The sequence below is a fragment of the Narcine bancroftii genome, chromosome 2 (genome assembly GCF_036971445.1).
Source record: "Narcine bancroftii isolate sNarBan1 chromosome 2, sNarBan1.hap1, whole genome shotgun sequence".
Classification (NCBI taxonomy): domain Eukaryota; kingdom Metazoa; phylum Chordata; class Chondrichthyes; order Torpediniformes; family Narcinidae; genus Narcine; species Narcine bancroftii.
Window position 1 is genome coordinate 163,579,964 of NC_091470.1, and position 20,225 is coordinate 163,600,188.

Here is a 20,225-nt window from a genome sequence, read left to right on the forward strand (position 1 = left end):
ATTCAGTATCAATAGGTGTGGAAATATTTCCTGACGTAAATCTGTACACAAGGGCTGCCTCCTGCTGCCTCCACCTTATTCAACGCCCACCACTGGCTTTATGCTTCTCACCCTATTCCTTAATCACTTATACCAGTTCAACTTTATAACCATCCTCGATATTGAAACCATACAATGATTCGTGACTCTTTACACCAAACTGGCTTCAACCTCCTGTACGAGGGTTGCATTGGTTGTCTGAAGACCTGTTCTAACTGAGGACTCAACCTGAATTTTGTCTTTGTAGCAAGTGCTACTTTAACTGTTCTGGATGAACTGAATGACAGCCGTGTGATTTGATTCCAGTTGAAGATGCTTGCATTAATTTTCATTAAATACAGTCAGTAACTAACAAAGATTTTTTTGGCTTGGCTTCGCGGACGAAGATTTATGGAGGGGGTAAAAAGTCCACGTCAGCTGCAGGCTCGTTTGTGGCTGACAAGTCCGATGCGGGACAGGCAGACACGATTGCAGCGGTTGCAAGGGAAAATTGGTTGGTTGGGGTTGGGTGTTGGGTTTTTCCTCCTTTGCCTTTTGTCAGTGAGGTGGGCTCTGCGGTCTTCTTCAAAGGAGGTTGCTGCCCGCCAAACTGTGAGGCGCCAAGATGCACGGTTTGAGGCGTTATCAGCCCACTGGCGGTGGTCAATGTGGCAGGCACCAAGAGATTTCTTTAGGCAGTCCTTGTACATTTTCTTTGGTGCACCTCTGTCACGGTGGCCAGTGGAGAGCTCGCCATATAACACGATCTTGGGAAGGCGATGGTCCTCCATTCTGGAGACGTGACCCACCCAGCGCAGCTGGATCTTCAGCAGCGTGGACTCGATGCTGTCGACCTCTGCCATCTCGAGTACTTCGACGTTAGGGGTGTAAGCGCTCCAATGGATGTTGAGGATGGAGCGGAGACAACGCTGGTGGAAGCGTTCTAGGAGCCGTAGGTGATGCCGGTAGAGGACCCATGATTCGGAGCCGAACAGGAGTGTGGGTATGACAACAGCTCTGTATACGCTTATCTTTGTGAGGTTTTTCAGTTGGTTGTTTTTCCAGACTCTTTTGTGTAGTCTTCCAAAGGCGCTATTTGCCTTGGCGAGTCTGTTGTCTATCTCATTGTCGATCCTTGCATCTGATGAAATGGTGCAGCCGAGATAGGTAAACTGGTTGAGCGTTTTGAGTTTTGTGTGCCCGATGGAGATGTGGGGGGGCTGGTAGTCATGGTGGGGAGCTGGCTGATGGAGGACCTCCGTTTTCTTCAGGCTGACTTCCAGGCCAAACATTTTGGCAGTTTCCGCAAAGCAGGACGTCAAGCGCTGAAGAGCTGGCTCTGAATAGGCAACTAAAGCAGCATCATCTGCAAAGAGTAGTTCACGGACAAGTTTCTCTTGTGTCTTGGTGTGAGCTTGCAGGCGCCTCAGATTGAAGAGACTGCCATCCGTGCGGTACCGGATGTAAACAGCGTCTTCATTGCTGGGGTCTTTCATGGCTTGGTTCAGCATCATGCTGAAGAAGATTGAAAAGAGGGTTGGTGCGAGAACACAGCCTTGCTTCACGCCATTGTTAATGGAGAAGGGTTCAGAGAGCTCATTGCTGTATCTGACCCGACCTTGTTGGTTTTCGTGCAGTTGGATAATCATGTTGAGGAACTTTGGGGGACATCCGATGCGCTCTAGTATTTGCCAAAGCCCTTTCCTGCTCACAGTGTCGAAGGCTTTGGTGAGGTCACCAACAAAGATATAGTGCAAGATTAAACTGACATGAGCCAAATTATTTTTAATGTTTCCTTGTTTTGCTCCTTGGCTTCATGCTTGCAGGAATTAGTGAGAAAGACTCAAACACATCAGTGCTGATTTCATAATTGAGAGAGAGCCATGAATGAATAAGAGGACAGGTGAAGAACCATTGCAGAGTGAATCCCACAGAGACCTGAGGCCACAATGGCAGGGCCCATGCTCAGTAGTGTGGACTCCATACGCAGGATATTCGAGCAGAATAGCACCACACCATGGAATGGAAAAGAACCTGAGAGACGAACCATAGATCGAGAAACCACAGATACAGACTGGAGTGGTGCTCAGTATTCAAACGACCCACATGAGTTGCAGATAGATGAAACCAGGATCTGAGACCCCAGATTTGGGATAGAGTTTTGTGAGAATTCATATTGTTAGGTGAACCTCAGTAAGGTCATAGGCAATGACAGTTTCTGCATCACATCATGTGTTAGGGACCAGGGGCCAATGAGGGTGACTTAGTTGCCTCAATCTGAGTCTGAGATAGAGCACACCAGATTGCAGGTGATAAAGGTATCAGAAGAGGTGGTGGGAGTCGGAATCCCAAAATTCCCACATCCTCTTTTGCATCTCACAACAATCTTGAATATGCCACTCGATCACTGGCACTTCCATGCATTCATTCTACAGGCAAACAAAGGAAAACAGCTTCTGTCTTTTATGTGTACATGATAGCAAAGGAATTAGGATCCGTGAAACTGTAATCAATCTAGGTTGTCCACTTGCAATGGTGTCAGGGGAAGTGAGCAGCATGTAATCCCACTGGACAAGTTCAATCCCTGCCAAAGATGGATGCAGAATTGAAAGATCAGTAAATGATATGAAAGCATAAAAATTTCTTCAGAAGGAAAGGACTGGCAATAATAATTTTACGTGATTTGCTGCTAAAATGAAGCATCCTGAATGAAGGTGTAACATTCATAAGGTGAACATGTTGCATACATCAAAGTTTACAAGATTTACACTGGGAAGATCTACTCACCAGGGGGTACAGTCCCGCCACCTAGATGCAGAAACAAACAAATCAGTTAATTTTCATTTCAAATCTATTCAGAATTAATAATTGTCAGCTGTCACCAATCCCCACTATGAACGAGTATCTACTTCTCGACTCAGACCCACAGATCTGGAGTGGAGGGTTCATCCTCTTTTCTGAGGGTTGTTAAAGACCGCGATGTGTTCAAGGTGGGGAAGAGGAGATTATTGGACAGGGAAGGAATTGGAAAAAGCATGGATAGAATGAGGATGACAGTGAAGGATCACCTCTGATCACGAGGGTGGCAGAAATGTCGGCAGGGAAAGATTACCTGGCTCCACTTCTAGAGCTCAGGGAGATAACATAACTTATACAATTGGCTCACACTTACAGAATGATTCAGGGCATACAAATCGTATTCTGTAATCTTGACAGCTACTATCAGTTTGCTCAGCATTGACGCAAAAGAATCCAGTCGTAACGTTGCACCTGTTGAGAACAATTAGCCAGATGTGATGAATAGCTAATAAGATTCTTGAAGTTCTTTACAATGAAACGGCTGCAGTGAAATAAATGACCGGCTTACTATGTACCTGCGAAGGCTTTCTCCGGTCTGTGAGGCTGGAGTCCCCAATGTTGTCTCCACCTCACAGGCGATTGGTTCAGCGCAGATGGCACCGGGAAATTCTTTTCGCAGATTGGATATTGTTTCATAATCTCCCTGTCCTGATGGGTTATCACGGTCAAACCACTCGGTCAAGCAGCTGGACACTGAAGAGAAGCAAAAATCTCCAATATTGTACATGCATTCAGAGAGATGTGCACGGATTGTCCTTGAAAGCATCTACAGACTTGATTCAGTATCAATAGGTGCGGAAATAGTTCCTGACGTAAATCTGTACACAAGGGCTGCCTCCTGCTGCCTCCACCTTATTCAACGCCCACCACTGGCTTTATGCTTCTCACCCTATTCCTTAATCACTTATACCAGTTCAACTTTATAACCATCCTCGATATTGAAACCATACAATGATTTGTGACTCTTTACACCAAACTGGCTTCAACCTCCTGTACGAGGGTTGCATTGGTTGTCTGAAGACCTGTTCTAACTGAGGACTCAACCTGAATTTTGTCTTTGTAGCAAGTGCTACTTTAGCTGTTCTGGATGAACTGAATGACAGCCGTGTGATTTGATTCCAGTTGAAGATGCTTGCATTAATTTTCATTAAATACAGTCAGTAACTAACAAAGATATAGTGCAAGATTAAACTGACATGAGCCAAATTATTTTTAATGTTTCCTTGTTTTGCTCCTTGGCTTCATGCTTGCAGGAATTAGTGAGAAAGAGTCAAACACGTCAGTGCTGATTTCATAATTGAGAGAGAGCCATGAATGAACAAGAGGACAGGTGAAGAACCATTGCAGAGTGAATCCCACAGAGACCTGAGGCCACTATGGCAGGGCCCATGCTCAGGAGTGTGGACTCCATGCGCAGGATATTCGAGCAGAATAGCACCACACCAAGAAATGGAATAGAAGCTGAGAAACGAACCATAGATCGAGAAACCACAGATACAGACTGGAGTGGTGCTCAGTATTCAAATGACCCACACGATTTGGAGACAGATGAAACCAGGATCTGAGACCCCAGATTTGGGACGGGGTTTTGTGAGGATTCATATTGTTTGGTGAACCTCAGTAAGGTCATAGGCAATGACAGATTCTGCATCACATCATGTGTTTGGGACCAGAGGCCAAGGCGGGTGACTTGGTTGCCTCAATTCTGTAGATATAGAGGTCACCAGAGTGCAGGTGATAAAGGCATCTGAAGAGGTGGTGGGAGTCGGACTCCCAAAATTCCCAACCACTCTTTTGCTTCTCACTCCGATCTTGACTCTGCAGCTGGACCACTGACACCTCTACGCATTTCTTCACAAGACAAACAAAGGAAAACAGGTTTTGTGTTTTTATGTGTACATGATAACAAAGGAATTAGGAACCTTGAAACTGCAATCAATCTAGGTTGCCCACTTGCAATGGTAACAGGGGAAGTGAGCAGCATGTACAAGTTCAATTCCTGCCAAAGATGGATCAAAAGTTGAAAGATCAGTAAAGGATATGAATGGAGAAAAATTACTTCAGAATGAAAGGACTGGCAACAATAATTTTACGTGATTTACTGCTAACCGTTGAAAAATAATGAATGAAGGTTTAACGAGTATTGATGTTGCATTCATCAAAGTTTACAAGATTTACACTGGGAAGATCTACTCACCAGGGGGTACAGTCCCGCCACCTAGATGCAGAAACAAACAAATCAGTTAATTTTTATTTCAAATCTTTTCAGAATTAATAATTGTCAGCTGTCACCAATCCCCTCTATGAACGAGTATCTACTTCTCGACTCAGACCCACAGATCTGGAGTAGAGGGTTCATCCTCTTTTCTGAGGGTTGTTAAAGACCGCGATGTGTTCAAGGTGGGGAAGAGGAGATTATTGGAGAGGGAAGGAATCAGAAAAATCATGGATAGAATGAGGATGGCAGTGAAAGATAACCTCTGATCCCAAGAGTGGCAGAAAAGTCAGCAGGGAAAGATTACCTGGCTCCACTTCTAGACCTCAGGGAGATAACATAACTTATACAATTGGCTCACACTTACAGAATGATTCAGGGCAGACAAATCGTATTCTGTAATCTTGACAGCTACTATCAGTTTGCTCAGCATTGACGCAAAAGAATCCAGTCGTAACGTTGCACCTGTTGAGAACAATTAGCCAGATGTGATGAATAGCTAATAAGATTATTGAAGTTCTTTACAATGAAACGGCTGCAGTGAAATAAATGACCGGCTTACTATGTACCTGCGAAGGCTTTCTCCGGTCTGTGAGGCTGGAGTCCCCGATGTTGTCTCCACCTCACAGGCGATTGGTTCAGCGCAGATGGCACCGGGAAATTCTTTTTGCAGATTGGAAATTGTTTCATAATCTCCCTGTCCTGATGGGTTATCACGGTCAAACCACTCGGTCAAGCAGCTGGACACTGAAGAGAAGCAAAAATCTCCAATATTGTACATGCATTCAGAGAGATGTGCACGGATTGTCCTTGAAAGCATCTAGACTTGATTCAGTATCAATAGGTGCGGAAATAGTTCCTGACGTAAATCTGTACACAAGGGCTGCCTCCTGCTGCCTCCACCTTATTCAACGCCCACCACTGGCTTTATGCTTCTCACCCTATTCCTTAATCACTTATACCAGTTCAACTTTATAACCATCCTCGATATTGAAACCATACAATGATTCGTGACTCTTTACACCAAACTGGCTTCAACCTCATGTAGAAGGGTTGCATTGGTTGTCAGAAGACCTGTTCTAACTGAGGACTCAACCTGAATTTTGTCTTTGTAGCAAGTGCTACTTTAGCTGTTCTGGATGAACTGAATGACAGCCGTGTGATTTGATGCCAGTTGAAGATGTTTGCATTATTTTTCATTAAATACAGTCAGTAACTAACAAAGATATAGTGCAAGATTAAAATGACATGAGCCAAATTATTTTTAATGTTTCCTTGTTTTGCTCCTTGGCTTCATGCTTGCAGGAATTAGTGAGAAAGACTCAAACACATCAGTGCTGATTTCATAATTGAGAGAGAGCCATGAATGAACAAGAGGACAGGTGAAGAACCATTGCAGAGTGAATCCCACAGAGACCTGAGGCCACAATGGCAGGGCCCATGCTCAGTAGTGTGGACTCCATACGCAGGATATTCGAGCAGAATAGCACCACACCATGGAATGGAAAAGAACCTGAGAGACGAACCATAGATCGAGAAACCACAGATACAGACTGGAGTGGTGCTCAGTATTCAAACGACCCACATGAGTTGCAGATAGATGAAACCAGGATCTGAGACCCCAGATTTGGGACAGAGTTTTGTGAGAATTCATATTGTTAGGTGAACCTCAGTAAGGTCATAGGCAATGACAGTTTCTGCATCACATCATGTGTTAGGGACCAGGGGCCAATGAGGGTGACTTAGTTGCCTCAATCTGAGTCTGAGATAGAGCACACCAGATTGCAGGTGATAAAGGTATCAGAAGAGGTGGTGGGAGTCGGAATCCCAAAATTCCCACATCCTCTTTTGCATCTCACAACAATCTTGAATATGCCACTCGATCACTGGCACTTCCATGCATTCATTCTACAGGCAAACAAAGGAAAACAGCTTCTGTCTTTTATGTGTACATGATAGCAAAGGAATTAGGATCCGTGAAACTGTAATCAATCTAGGTTGTCCACTTGCAATGGTGTCAGGGGAAGTGAGCAGCATGTAATCCCACTGGACAAGTTCAATCCCTGCCAAAGATGGATGCAGAATTGAAAGATCAGTAAATGATATGAAAGCATAAAAATTTCTTCAGAAGGAAAGGACTGGCAATAATAATTTTACGTGATTTGCTGCTAAAATGAGGCATCCTGAATGAAGGTGTAACATTCATAAGGTGAACATGTTGCATACATCAAAGTTTACAAGATTTACACTGGGAAGATCTACTCACCAGGGGGTACAGTCCCGCCACCTAGATGCAGAAACAAACAAATCAGTTAATTTTCATTTCAAATCTATTCAGAATTAATAATTGTCAGCTGTCACCAATCCCCACTATGAACGAGTATCTACTTCTCGACTCAGACCCACAGATCTGGAGTGGAGGGTTCATCCTCTTTTCTGAGGGTTGTTAAAGACCGCGATGTGTTCAAGGTGGGGAAGAGGAGATTATTGGACAGGGAAGGAATTGGAAAAAGCATGGATAGAATGAGGATGACAGTGAAGGATCACCTCTGATCACGAGGGTGGCAGAAATGTCGGCAGGGAAAGATTACCTGGCTCCACTTCTAGAGCTCAGGGAGATAACATAACTTATACAATTGGCTCACACTTACAGAATGATTCAGGGCATACAAATCGTATTCTGTAATCTTGACAGCTACTATCAGTTTGCTCAGCATTGACGCAAAAGAATCCAGTCGTAACGTTGCACCTGTTGAGAACAATTAGCCAGATGTGATGAATAGCTAATAAGATTCTTGAAGTTCTTTACAATGAAACGGCTGCAGTGAAATAAATGACCGGCTTACTATGTACCTGCGAAGGCTTTCTCCGGTCTGTGAGGCTGGAGTCCCCAATGTTGTCTCCACCTCACAGGCGATTGGTTCAGCGCAGATGGCACCGGGAAATTCTTTTCGCAGATTGGATATTGTTTCATAATCTCCCTGTCCTGATGGGTTATCACGGTCAAACCACTCGGTCAAGCAGCTGGACACTGAAGAGAAGCAAAAATCTCCAATATTGTACATGCATTCAGAGAGATGTGCACGGATTGTCCTTGAAAGCATCTACAGACTTGATTCAGTATCAATAGGTGCGGAAATAGTTCCTGACGTAAATCTGTACACAAGGGCTGCCTCCTGCTGCCTCCACCTTATTCAACGCCCACCACTGGCTTTATGCTTCTCACCCTATTCCTTAATCACTTATACCAGTTCAACTTTATAACCATCCTCGATATTGAAACCATACAATGATTTGTGACTCTTTACACCAAACTGGCTTCAACCTCCTGTACGAGGGTTGCATTGGTTGTCTGAAGACCTGTTCTAACTGAGGACTCAACCTGAATTTTGTCTTTGTAGCAAGTGCTACTTTAGCTGTTCTGGATGAACTGAATGACAGCCGTGTGATTTGATTCCAGTTGAAGATGCTTGCATTAATTTTCATTAAATACAGTCAGTAACTAACAAAGATATAGTGCAAGATTAAACTGACATGAGCCAAATTATTTTTAATGTTTCCTTGTTTTGCTCCTTGGCTTCATGCTTGCAGGAATTAGTGAGAAAGAGTCAAACACGTCAGTGCTGATTTCATAATTGAGAGAGAGCCATGAATGAACAAGAGGACAGGCGAAGAACCATTGCAGAGTGAATCCCACAGAGACCTGAGGCCACTATGGCAGGGCCCATGCTCAGGAGTGTGGACTCCATACGCAGGATATTCGAGCAGAATAGCACCACACCAAGAAATGGAATAGAAGCTGAGAAACGAACCATAGATCGAGAAACCACAGATACAGACTGGAGTGGTGCTCAGTATTCAAATGACCCACACGATTTGGAGACAGATGAAACCAGGATCTGAGACCCCAGATTTGGGACGGGGTTTTGTGAGGATTCATATTGTTTGGTGAACCTCAGTAAGGTCATAGGCAATGACAGATTCTGCATCACATCATGTGTTTGGGACCAGAGGCCAAGGCGGGTGACTTGGTTGCCTCAATTCTGTAGATATAGAGGTCACCAGAGTGCAGGTGATAAAGGCATCTGAAGAGGTGGTGGGAGTCGGACTCCCAAAATTCCCAACCACTCTTTTGCTTCTCACTCCGATCTTGACTCTGCGGCTGGACCACTGACACCTCTACGCATTTCTTCACAAGACAAACAAAGGAAAACAGGTTTTCTGTTTTTATGTGTACATGATAACAAAGGAATTAGGAACCTTGAAACTGCAATCAATCTAGGTTGCCCACTTGCAATGGTAACAGGGGAAGTGAGCAGCATGTACAAGTTCAATTCCTGCCAAAGATGGATCAAAAGTTGAAAGATCAGTAAAGGATATGAATGGAGAAAAATTACTTCAGAATGAAAGGACTGGCAACAATAATTTTACGTGATTTACTGCTAACCGTTGAAAAATAATGAATGAAGGTTTAACGAGTATTGATGTTGCATTCATCAAAGTTTACAAGATTTACACTGGGAAGATCTACTCACCAGGGGGTACAGTCTTGCCACCTAGATGCAGAAACAAACAAATCAGTTAATTTTTATTTCAAATCTTTTCAGAATTAATAATTGTCAGCTGTCACCAATCCCCTCTATGAACGAGTATCTACTTCTCGACTCAGACCCACAGATCTGGAGTAGAGGGTTCATCCTCTTTTCTGAGGGTTGTTAAAGACCGCGATGTGTTCAAGGTGGGGAAGAGGAGATTATTGGAGAGGGAAGGAATCAGAAAAATCATGGATAGAATGAGGATGGCAGTGAAAGATAACCTCTGATCCCAAGAGTGGCAGAAAAGTCAGCAGGGAAAGATTACCTGGCTCCACTTCTAGACCTCAGGGAGATAACATAACTTATACAATTGGCTCACACTTACAGAATGATTCAGGGCAGACAAATCGTATTCTGTAATCTTGACAGCTACTATCAGTTTGCTCAGCATTGACGCAAAAGAATCCAGTCGTAACGTTGCACCTGTTGAGAACAATTAGCCAGATGTGATGAATAGCTAATAAGATTATTGAAGTTCTTTACAATGAAACGGCTGCAGTGACATAAATGACCGGCTTACTATGTACCTGCGAAGGCTTTCTCCGGTCTGTGAGGCTGGAGTCCCCGATGTTGTCTCCACCTCACAGGCGATTGGTTCAGCGCAGATGGCACCGGGAAATTCTTTTTGCAGATTGGAAATTGTTTCATAATCTCCCTGTCCTGATGGGTTATCACGGTCAAACCACTCGGTCAAGCAGCTGGACACTGAAGAGAAGCAAAAATCTCCAATATTGTACATGCATTCAGAGAGATGTGCACGGATTGTCCTTGAAAGCATCTAGACTTGATTCAGTATCAATAGGTGCGGAAATAGTTCCTGACGTAAATCTGTACACAAGGGCTGCCTCCTGCTGCCTCCACCTTATTCAACGCCCACCACTGGCTTTATGCTTCTCACCCTATTCCTTAATCACTTATACCAGTTCAACTTTATAACCATCCTCGATATTGAAACCATACAATGATTCGTGACTCTTTACACCAAACTGGCTTCAACCTCATGTAGAAGGGTTGCATTGGTTGTCAGAAGACCTGTTCTAACTGAGGACTCAACCTGAATTTTGTCTTTGTAGCAAGTGCTACTTTAGCTGTTCTGGATGAACTGAATGACAGCCGTGTGATTTGATGCCAGTTGAAGATGTTTGCATTATTTTTCATTAAATACAGTCAGTAACTAACAAAGATATAGTGCAAGATTAAAATGACATGAGCCAAATTATTTTTAATGTTTCCTTGTTTTGCTCCTTGGCTTCATGCTTGCAGGAATTAGTGAGAAAGACTCAAACACATCAGTGCTGATTTCATAATTGAGAGAGAGCCATGAATGAACAAGAGGACAGGTGAAGAACCATTGCAGAGTGAATCCCACAGAGACCTGAGGCCACAATGGCAGGGCCCATGCTCAGTAGTGTGGACTCCATACGCAGGATATTCGAGCAGAATAGCACCACACCATGGAATGGAAAAGAACCTGAGAGACGAACCATAGATCGAGAAACCACAGATACAGACTGGAGTGGTGCTCAGTATTCAAACGACCCACATGAGTTGCAGAGAACCTCAGTAAGGTCATAGGCAATGACAGTTTCTGCATCACATCATGTGTTAGGGACCAGTGGCCAATGAGGGTGACTTAGTTGCCTCAATCTGAGTCTGAGATAGAGCACACCAGATTGCAGGTGATAAAGGTATCAGAAGAGGTGGTGGGAGTCGGAATCCCAAAATTCCCACATCCTCTTTTGCATCTCACAACAATCTTGAATATGCCACTCGATCACTGGCACTTTCATGCATTCATTCTACAGGCAAACAAAGGAAAACAGCTTCTATCTTTTATGTGTACATGATAGCAAAGGAATTAGGATCCATGAAACTGTAATCAATCTAGGTTGTCCACTTGCAATGGTGTCAGGGGAAGTGAGCAGCATGTAATCCCACTGGACAAGTTCAATCCCTGCCAAAGATGGATAAAGAATTGAAAGATCAGTAAATGATATGAAAGCATAAAAATTTCTTCAGAAGGAAAGGACTGGCAATAATAATTTTACATGATTTGCTGCTAAAATGAAGCATCCTGAATGAAGGTGTAACATTCATAAGGTGAAGATGTTGCATACATCAAAGTTTACAAGATTTACACTGGGAAGATCTACTCACCAGGGGGTACAGTCCCGCCACCTAGATGCAGAAACAAACAAATCAGTTAATTTTCATTTCAAATCTATTCAGAATTAATAATTGTCAGCTGTCACCAATCCCCACTATGAACGAGTATCTACTTCTCGACTCAGACCCACAGATCTGGAGTGGAGGGTTCATCCTCTTTTCTGAGGGTTGTTAAAGACCGCGATGTGTTCAAGGTGGGGAAGAGGAGATTATTGGACAGGGAAGGAATTGGAAAAAGCATGGATAGAATGAGGATGACAGTGAAGGATCACCTCTGATCACGAGGGTGGCAGAAATGTCGGCAGGGAAAGATTACCTGGCTCCACTTCTAGAGCTCAGGGAGATAACATAACTTATACAATTGGCTCACACTTACAGAATGATTCAGGGCATACAAATCGTATTCTGTAATCTTGACAGCTACTATCAGTTTGCTCAGCATTGACGCAAAAGAATCCAGTCGTAACGTTGCACCTGTTGAGAACAATTAGCCAGATGTGATGAATAGCTAATAAGATTCTTGAAGTTCTTTACAATGAAACGGCTGCAGTGAAATAAATGACCGGCTTACTATGTACCTGCGAAGGCTTTCTCCGGTCTGTGAGGCTGGAGTCCCCAATGTTGTCTCCACCTCACAGGCGATTGGTTCAGCGCAGATGGCACCGGGAAATTCTTTTCGCAGATTGGATATTGTTTCATAATCTCCCTGTCCTGATGGGTTATCACGGTCAAACCACTCGGTCAAGCAGCTGGACACTGAAGAGAAGCAAAAATCTCCAATATTGTACATGCATTCAGAGAGATGTGCACGGATTGTCCTTGAAAGCATCTACAGACTTGATTCAGTATCAATAGGTGCGGAAATAGATCCTGACGTAAATCTGTACACAAGGGCTGCCTCCTGCTGCCTCCACCTTATTCAACGCCCACCACTGGTTTTATGCTTCTCACCCTATTCCTTAATCACTTATACCAGTTCAACTTTATAACCATCCTCGATATTGAAACCATACAATGATTCGTGACTCTTTACACCAAACTGGCTTCAACCTCCTGTACGAGGGTTGCATTGGTTGTCTGAAGACCTGTTCTAACTGAGGACTCAACCTGAATTTTGTCTTTGTAGCAAGTGCTACTTTAGCTGTTCTGGATGAACTGAATGACAGCCGTGTGATTTGATTCCAGTTGAAGATGCTTGCATTAATTTTCATTAAATACAGTCAGTAACTAACAAAGATATAGTGCAAGATTAAACTGACATGAGCCAAATTATTTTTAATGTTTCCTTGTTTTGCTCCTTGGCTTCATGCTTGCAGGAATTAGTGAGAAAGACTCAAACACATCAGTGATGATTTCATAATTGAGAGAGAGCCATGAATGAACAAGAGGACAGGTGAAGAACCATTGCAGAGTGAATCCCACAGAGACCTGAGGCCACTATGGCAGGGCCCATGCTCAGGAGTGTGGACTCCATACGCAGGATATTCGAGCAGAATAGCACCACACCAAGGAATGGAATAGAAGCTGAGAAACGAACCATAGATCGAGAAACCACAGATACAGACTGGAGTGGTGCTCAGTATTCAAATGACCCACACGATTTGGAGACAGATGAAACCAGGATCTGAGACCCCAGATTTGGGACGGGGTTTTGTGAGGATTCATATTGTTTGGTGAACCTCAGTAAGGTCCTTGGCAATGACAGATTCTGCATCACATCATGTGTTTGGGACCAGAGGCCAAGGCGGGTGACTTGGTTGCCTCAATTCTGTAGATATAGAGGTCACCAGAGTGCAGGTGATAAAGGCATCTGAAGAGGTGGTGGGAGTCGGACTCCCAAATTCCCAACCACTCTTTTGCTTCTCACTCCGATCTTGACTCTGCGGCTGGACCACTGACACCTCTACGCATTTCTTCACAAGACAAACAAAGGAAAACAGGTTTTGTGTTTTTATGTGTACATGATAACAAAGGAATTAGGAACCTTGAAACTGCAATCAATCTAGGTTGCCCACTTGCAATGGTAACAGGGGAAGTGAGCAGCATGTACAAGTTCAATTCCTGCCAAAGATGGATCAAAAGTTGAAAGATCAGTAAAGAATATGAATGGAGAAAAATTACTTCAGAATGAAAGGACTGGCAACAATAATTTTACGTGATTTACTGCTAACCGTTGAAAAATAATGAATGAAGGTTTAACGAGTATTGATGTTGCATTCATCAAAGTTTACAAGATTTACACTGGGAAGATCTACTCACCAGGGGGTACAGTCCCGCCACCTAGATGCAGAAACAAACAAATCAGTTAATTTTTATTTCAAATCTTTTCAGAATTAATAATTGTCAGCTGTCACCAATCCCCTCTATGAACGAGTATCTACTTCTCGACTCAGACCCACAGATCTGGAGTGGAGGGTTCATCCTCTTTTCTGAGGGTTGTTAAAGACCGCGATGTGTTCAAGGTGGAGAAGAGGAGATTATTGGAGAGGGAAGGAATTAGAAAAAGCATGGATAGAATGAGGATGACAGTGAAGGATCACCTCTGATCACGAGGGTGGCAGAAATGTCGGCAGGGAAAGATTACCTGGCTCCACTTCTAGAGCTCAGGGAGATAACATAACTTATACAATTGGCTCACACTTACAGAATGATTCAGGGCATACAAATCGTATTCTGTAATCTTGACAGCTACTATCAGTTTGCTCAGCATTGACGCAAAAGAATCCAGTCGTAACGTTGCACCTGTTGAGAACAATTAGCCAGATGTGATGAATAGCTAATAAGATTCTTGAAGTTCTTTACAATGAAACGGCTGCAGTGAAATAAATGACCGGCTTACTATGTACCTGCGAAGGCTTTCTCCTGTCTGTGAGGCTGGAGTCCCCAATGTTGTCTCCACCTCACAGGCGATTGGTTCAGCGCAGATGGCACCGGGAAATTCTTTTCGCAGATTGGATATTGTTTCATAATCTCCCTGTCCTGATGGGTTATCACGGTCAAACCACTCGGTCAAGCAGCTGGACACTGAAGAGAAGCAAAAATCTCCAATATTGTACATGCATTCAGAGAGATGTGCACGGATTGTCCTTGAAAGCATCTACAGACTTGATTCAGTATCAATAGGTGCGGAAATAGTTCCTGACGAAAATATGTACACAAGGGCTGCCTCCTGCTGCCTCCACCTTATTCAACGCCCACTACTGGCTTTATGCTTCTCACCCTATTCCTTAATCACTTATACCAGTTCAACTTTATAACCATCCTCGATATTGAAACCATACAATGATTCGTGACTCTTTACACCAAACTGGCTTCAACCTCCTGTACGAGGGTTGCATTGGTTGTCAGAAGACCTGTTCTAACTGAGGACTCAACCTGAATTTTGTCTTTGTAGCAAGTGCTACTTTAGCTGTTCTGGATGTACTGAATGACAGCCGTGTAATTTGATTCCAGTTGAAGATGCTTGCATTAATTTTCATTAAATACAGTCAGTAACTAACAAAGATATAGTGCAAGATTAAACTGACATGAGCCAAATTATTTTTAATGTTTCCTTGTTTTGCTCCTTGGCTTCATGCTTGCAGGAATTAGTGAGAAAGACTCAAACACATCAGTGATGATTTCATAATTGAGAGAGAGCCATGAATGAACAAGAGGACAGGTGAAGAACCATTGCAGAGTGAATCCCACAGAGACCTGAGGCCACTATGGCAGGGCCCATGCTCAGGAGTGTGGACTCCATACGCAGGATATTCGAGCAGAATAGCACCACACCAAGGAATGGAATAGAAGCTGAGAAACGAACCATAGATCGAGAAACCACAGATACAGACTGGAGTGGTGCTCAGTATTCAAATGACCCACACGATTTGGAGACAGATGAAACCAGGATCTGAGACCCCAGATTTGGGACGGGGTTTTGTGAGGATTCATATTGTTTGGTGAACCTCAGTAAGGTCATAGGCAATGACAGATTCTGCATCACATCATGTGTTTGTGACCAGAGGCCTAGTCGGGTGACTTGGTTGCCTCAATTCTGTAGATATAGAGGTCACCAGAGTGCAGGTGATAAAGGCATCTGAAGAGGTGGTTTGAGTCGGACTCCCAAAATTCCCAACCACTCTTTTGCTTCTCACTCCGATCTTGACTCTGCGGCTGGTCCACTGACACCTCTACGCATTTCTTCACAAGACAAACAAAGGAAAACAGGTTTTGTGTTTTTATGTGTACATGATAACAAAGGAATTAGGAACCTTGAAACTGCAATCAATCTAGGTTGCCCACTTGCAATGGTAACAGGGGAAGTGAGCAGCATGTACAAGTTCAATTCCTGCCAAAGATGGATCAAAAGTTGAAAGATCAGTAAAGGATATGAATGGAGAAAAATTACTTCAGAATGAAAGGACTGGCAACAATAATTTTACGTGATTTACTGCTAACCGTTGAAAAATAATGAATGAAGGTTTAACGAGTATTGATGTTGCATTCATCAAAGTTTACAAGATTTACACTGGGAAGATCTACTCACCAGGGGGTACAGTCCCGCCACCTAGATGCAGAAACAAACAAATCAGTTAATTTTTATTTCAAATCTTTTCAGAATTAATAATTGTCAGCTGTCACCAATCCCCTCTATGAACGAGTATCTACTTCTCGACTCAGACCCACAGATCTGGAGTAGAGGGTTCATCCTCTTTTCTGAGGGTTGTTAAAGACCGCGATGTGTTCAAGGTGGGGAAGAGGAGATTATTGGAGAGGGAAGGAATCAGAAAAATCATGGATAGAATGAGGATGGCAGTGAAAGATAACCTCTGATCCCAAGAGTGGCAGAAAAGTCAGCAGGGAAAGATTACCTGGCTCCACTTCTAGAGCTCAGGGAGATAACATAACTTATACAATTGGCTCACACTTACAGAATGATTCAGGGCAGACAAATCGTATTCTGTAATCTTGACAGCTACTATCAGTTTGCTCAGCATTGACGCAAAAGAATCCAGTCGTAACGTTGCACCTGTTGAGAACAATTAGCCAGATGTGATGAATAGCTAATAAGATTCTTGAAGTTCTTTACAATGAAACGGATGCAGTGAAATAAATGACTGGCTTACTATGTACCTGCGAAGGCTTTCTCCGGTCTGTGAGGCTGGAGTCCCCGATGTTGTCTCCACCTCACAGGCGATTGGTTCAGCGCAGATGGCACCGGGAAATTCTTTTTGCAGATTGGAAATTGTTTCATAATCTCCCTGTCCTGATGGGTTATCACGGTCAAACCACTCGGTCAAGCAGCTGGACACTGAAGAGAAGCAAAAATCTCCAATATTGTACATGCATTCAGAGAGATGTGCACGGATTGTCCTTGAAAGCATCTACAGGCTTGATTCAGTATCAATAGGTGCGGAAATAGTTCCTGACGTAAATCTGTACACAAGGGCTGCCTCCTGCTGCCTCCACCTTATTCAACGCCCACCACTGGCTTTATGCTTCTCACCCTATTCCTTAATCACTTATACCAGTTCAACTTTATAACCATCCTCGATATTGAAACCATACAATGATTCGTGACTCTTTACACCAAACTGGCTTCAACCTCATGTAGGAGGGTTGCATTGGTTGTCAGAAGACCTGTTCTAACTGAGGACTCAACCTGAATTTTGTCTTTGTAGCAAGTGCTACTTTAGCTGTTATGGATGAACTGAATGACAGCCGTGTGATTTGATGCCAGTTGAAGATGTTTGCATTATTTTTCATTAAATACAGTCAGTAACTAACAAAGATATAGTGCAAGATTAAACTGACATGAGCCAAATTATTTTTAATGTTTCCTTGTTTTGCTCCTTGGCTTCATGCTTGCAGGAATTAGTGAGAAAGACTCAAACACATCAGTGATGATTTCATAATTGAGAGAGAGCCATGAATGAACAAGAGGACAGGTGAAGAACCATTGGAGAGTGAATCCCACAGAGACCTGAGGCCACTATGGCAGGGCCCATGATCGGTAGTGTGGACTCCATGAGCAGTATATTCAAGCACAAAAGCACCACATCATGGAATGGAATAGAGGCTGAGAGAGGAACCATAGATTGAGAAACCACAGATGCAGACTGGAGTGGTGCTCAGTATTCAAATGACCCACACGAGTTGGAGACAGATGAAACCAGGATCTGAGACCCCAGATTTGGGACTGGGTTTTGTGAGGATTCATATTGTTTGGTGAACCTCAGTAAAGTCATAGGCAATGACAGATTCTGCATCACATCATGTGTTTGGGACCAGAGGCCAAGGTGGGTGACTTGGTTGCCTCAATTCTGTAGATATAGAGGTCACCAGAGTGCCGGTGATAAAGGCATCAGAAGAGGTGGTGGGAGTCGGACTCCCAAAATTCCCAACCACTCTTTTGCTTCTCACTCCGATCTTGACTCTGCGGCTGGACCACTGACACCTCTACGCATTTCTTCACAAGACAAACAAAGGAAAACAGGTTTTGTGTTTTTATGTGTACATGATAACAAAGGAATTAGGAACCTTGAAACTGCAATGAATCTAGGTTGCCCACTTGCAATGGTAACAGGGGAAGTGAGCAGCATGTACAAGTTCAATTCCTGCCAAAGATGGATCAAAAGTTGAAAGATCAGTAAAGGATATGAATGGAGAAAAATTACTTCAGAATGAAAGGACTGGCAACAATAATTTTACGTGATTTACTGCTAACCGTTGAAAAATAATGAATGAAGGTTTAACGAGTATTGATGTTGCATTCATCAAAGTTTACAAGATTTACACTGGGAAGATCTACTCACCAGGTGGTACAGTCCCGCCACCTAGATGCAGAAACAAACATATCAGTTAATTTTTATTTCAAATCTTTTCAGAATTAATAATTGTCAGCTGTCACCAATCCCCTCTATGAACGAGTATCTACTTCTCGACTCAGACCCACAGATCTGGAGTAGAGGGTTCATCCTCTTTTCTGAGGGTTGTTAAAGACCGCGATGTGTTCAAGGTGGGGAAGAGGAGATTATTGGAGAGGGAAGGAATCAGAAAAATCATGGATAGAATGAGGATGGCAGTGAAAGATAACCTCTGATCCCAAGAGTGGCAGAAAAGTCAGCAGGGAAAGATTACCTGGCTCCACTTCTAGACCTCAGGGAGATAACATAACTTATACAATTGGCTCACACTTACAGAATGATTCAGGGCAGACAAATCGTATTCTGTAATCTTGACAGCTACTATCAGTTTGCTCAGCATTGACGCAAAAGAATCCAGTCGTAACGTTGCACCTGTTGAGAACAATTAGCCAGATGTGATGAATAGCTAATAAGATTATTGAAGTTCTTTACAATGAAATGGCTGCAGTGAAATTAATGACCGGCTTACTATGTACCTGCGAAGGCTTTCTCCGGTCTGTGAGGCTGGAGTCCCCGATGTTGTCTCCACCTCACAGGCGATTGGTTCAGCGCAGATGGCACCGGGAAATTCTTTTTGCAGATTGGAAATTGTTTCATAATCTCCCTGTCCTGATGGGTTATCACGGTCAAACCACTCGGTCAAGCAGCTGGACACTGAAGAGAAGCAAAATCTCCAATATTGTACATGCATTCAGAGAGATGTGCACGGATTGTCCTTGAAAGCATCTGCAGACTTGATTTAGTATCAATAGGTGCGGAAATAGTTCCTGACGTAAATCTGTACACAAGGCCTGCCTCCTGCTGCCTCCACCTTATTCAACGCCCACCACTGGTTTTATGCTTCCCACCCTATTCCTTAATCACTTATACCAGTTCAACTTTATAACCATCCTCGATATTGAAAGCATACAATGATTCGTGACTCTTTACACCAAACTGGCTTCAACCTCATGTAGGAGGGTTTTATTGGTTGTCAGAAGACCTGTCCTAACTGAGGACTCAACCTGAATTTTGAATTTTGTCTTTGTAGCAACTGCTACTTTATCTGTTCTGGATGAACTGAATGACAGCCGTGTGATTTGATGCCAGTTGAAGATGTTTGCATTATTTTTCATTAAATACAGTCAGTAACTAACAAAGATATAGTGCAAGATTAAACTGACATGAGCCAAATTATTTTTAATGTTTCCTTGTTTTGCTCCTTGGCTTCATGCTTGCAGGAATTAGTGAGAAAGACTCAAACACATCAGTGCTGATTTCATAATTGAGAGAGAGCCATGAATGAACAAGAGGACAGGTGAAGAACCATTGCAGAGCGAATCCCACAGAGACCTGAGGCCACAATGGCAGGGCCCATGCTCAGTAGTGTGGACTCCATACGCAGGATATTCGAGCAGAATAGCACCACACCATGGAATGGAAAAGAACCTGAGAGACGAACCATAGATCGAGAAACCACAGATA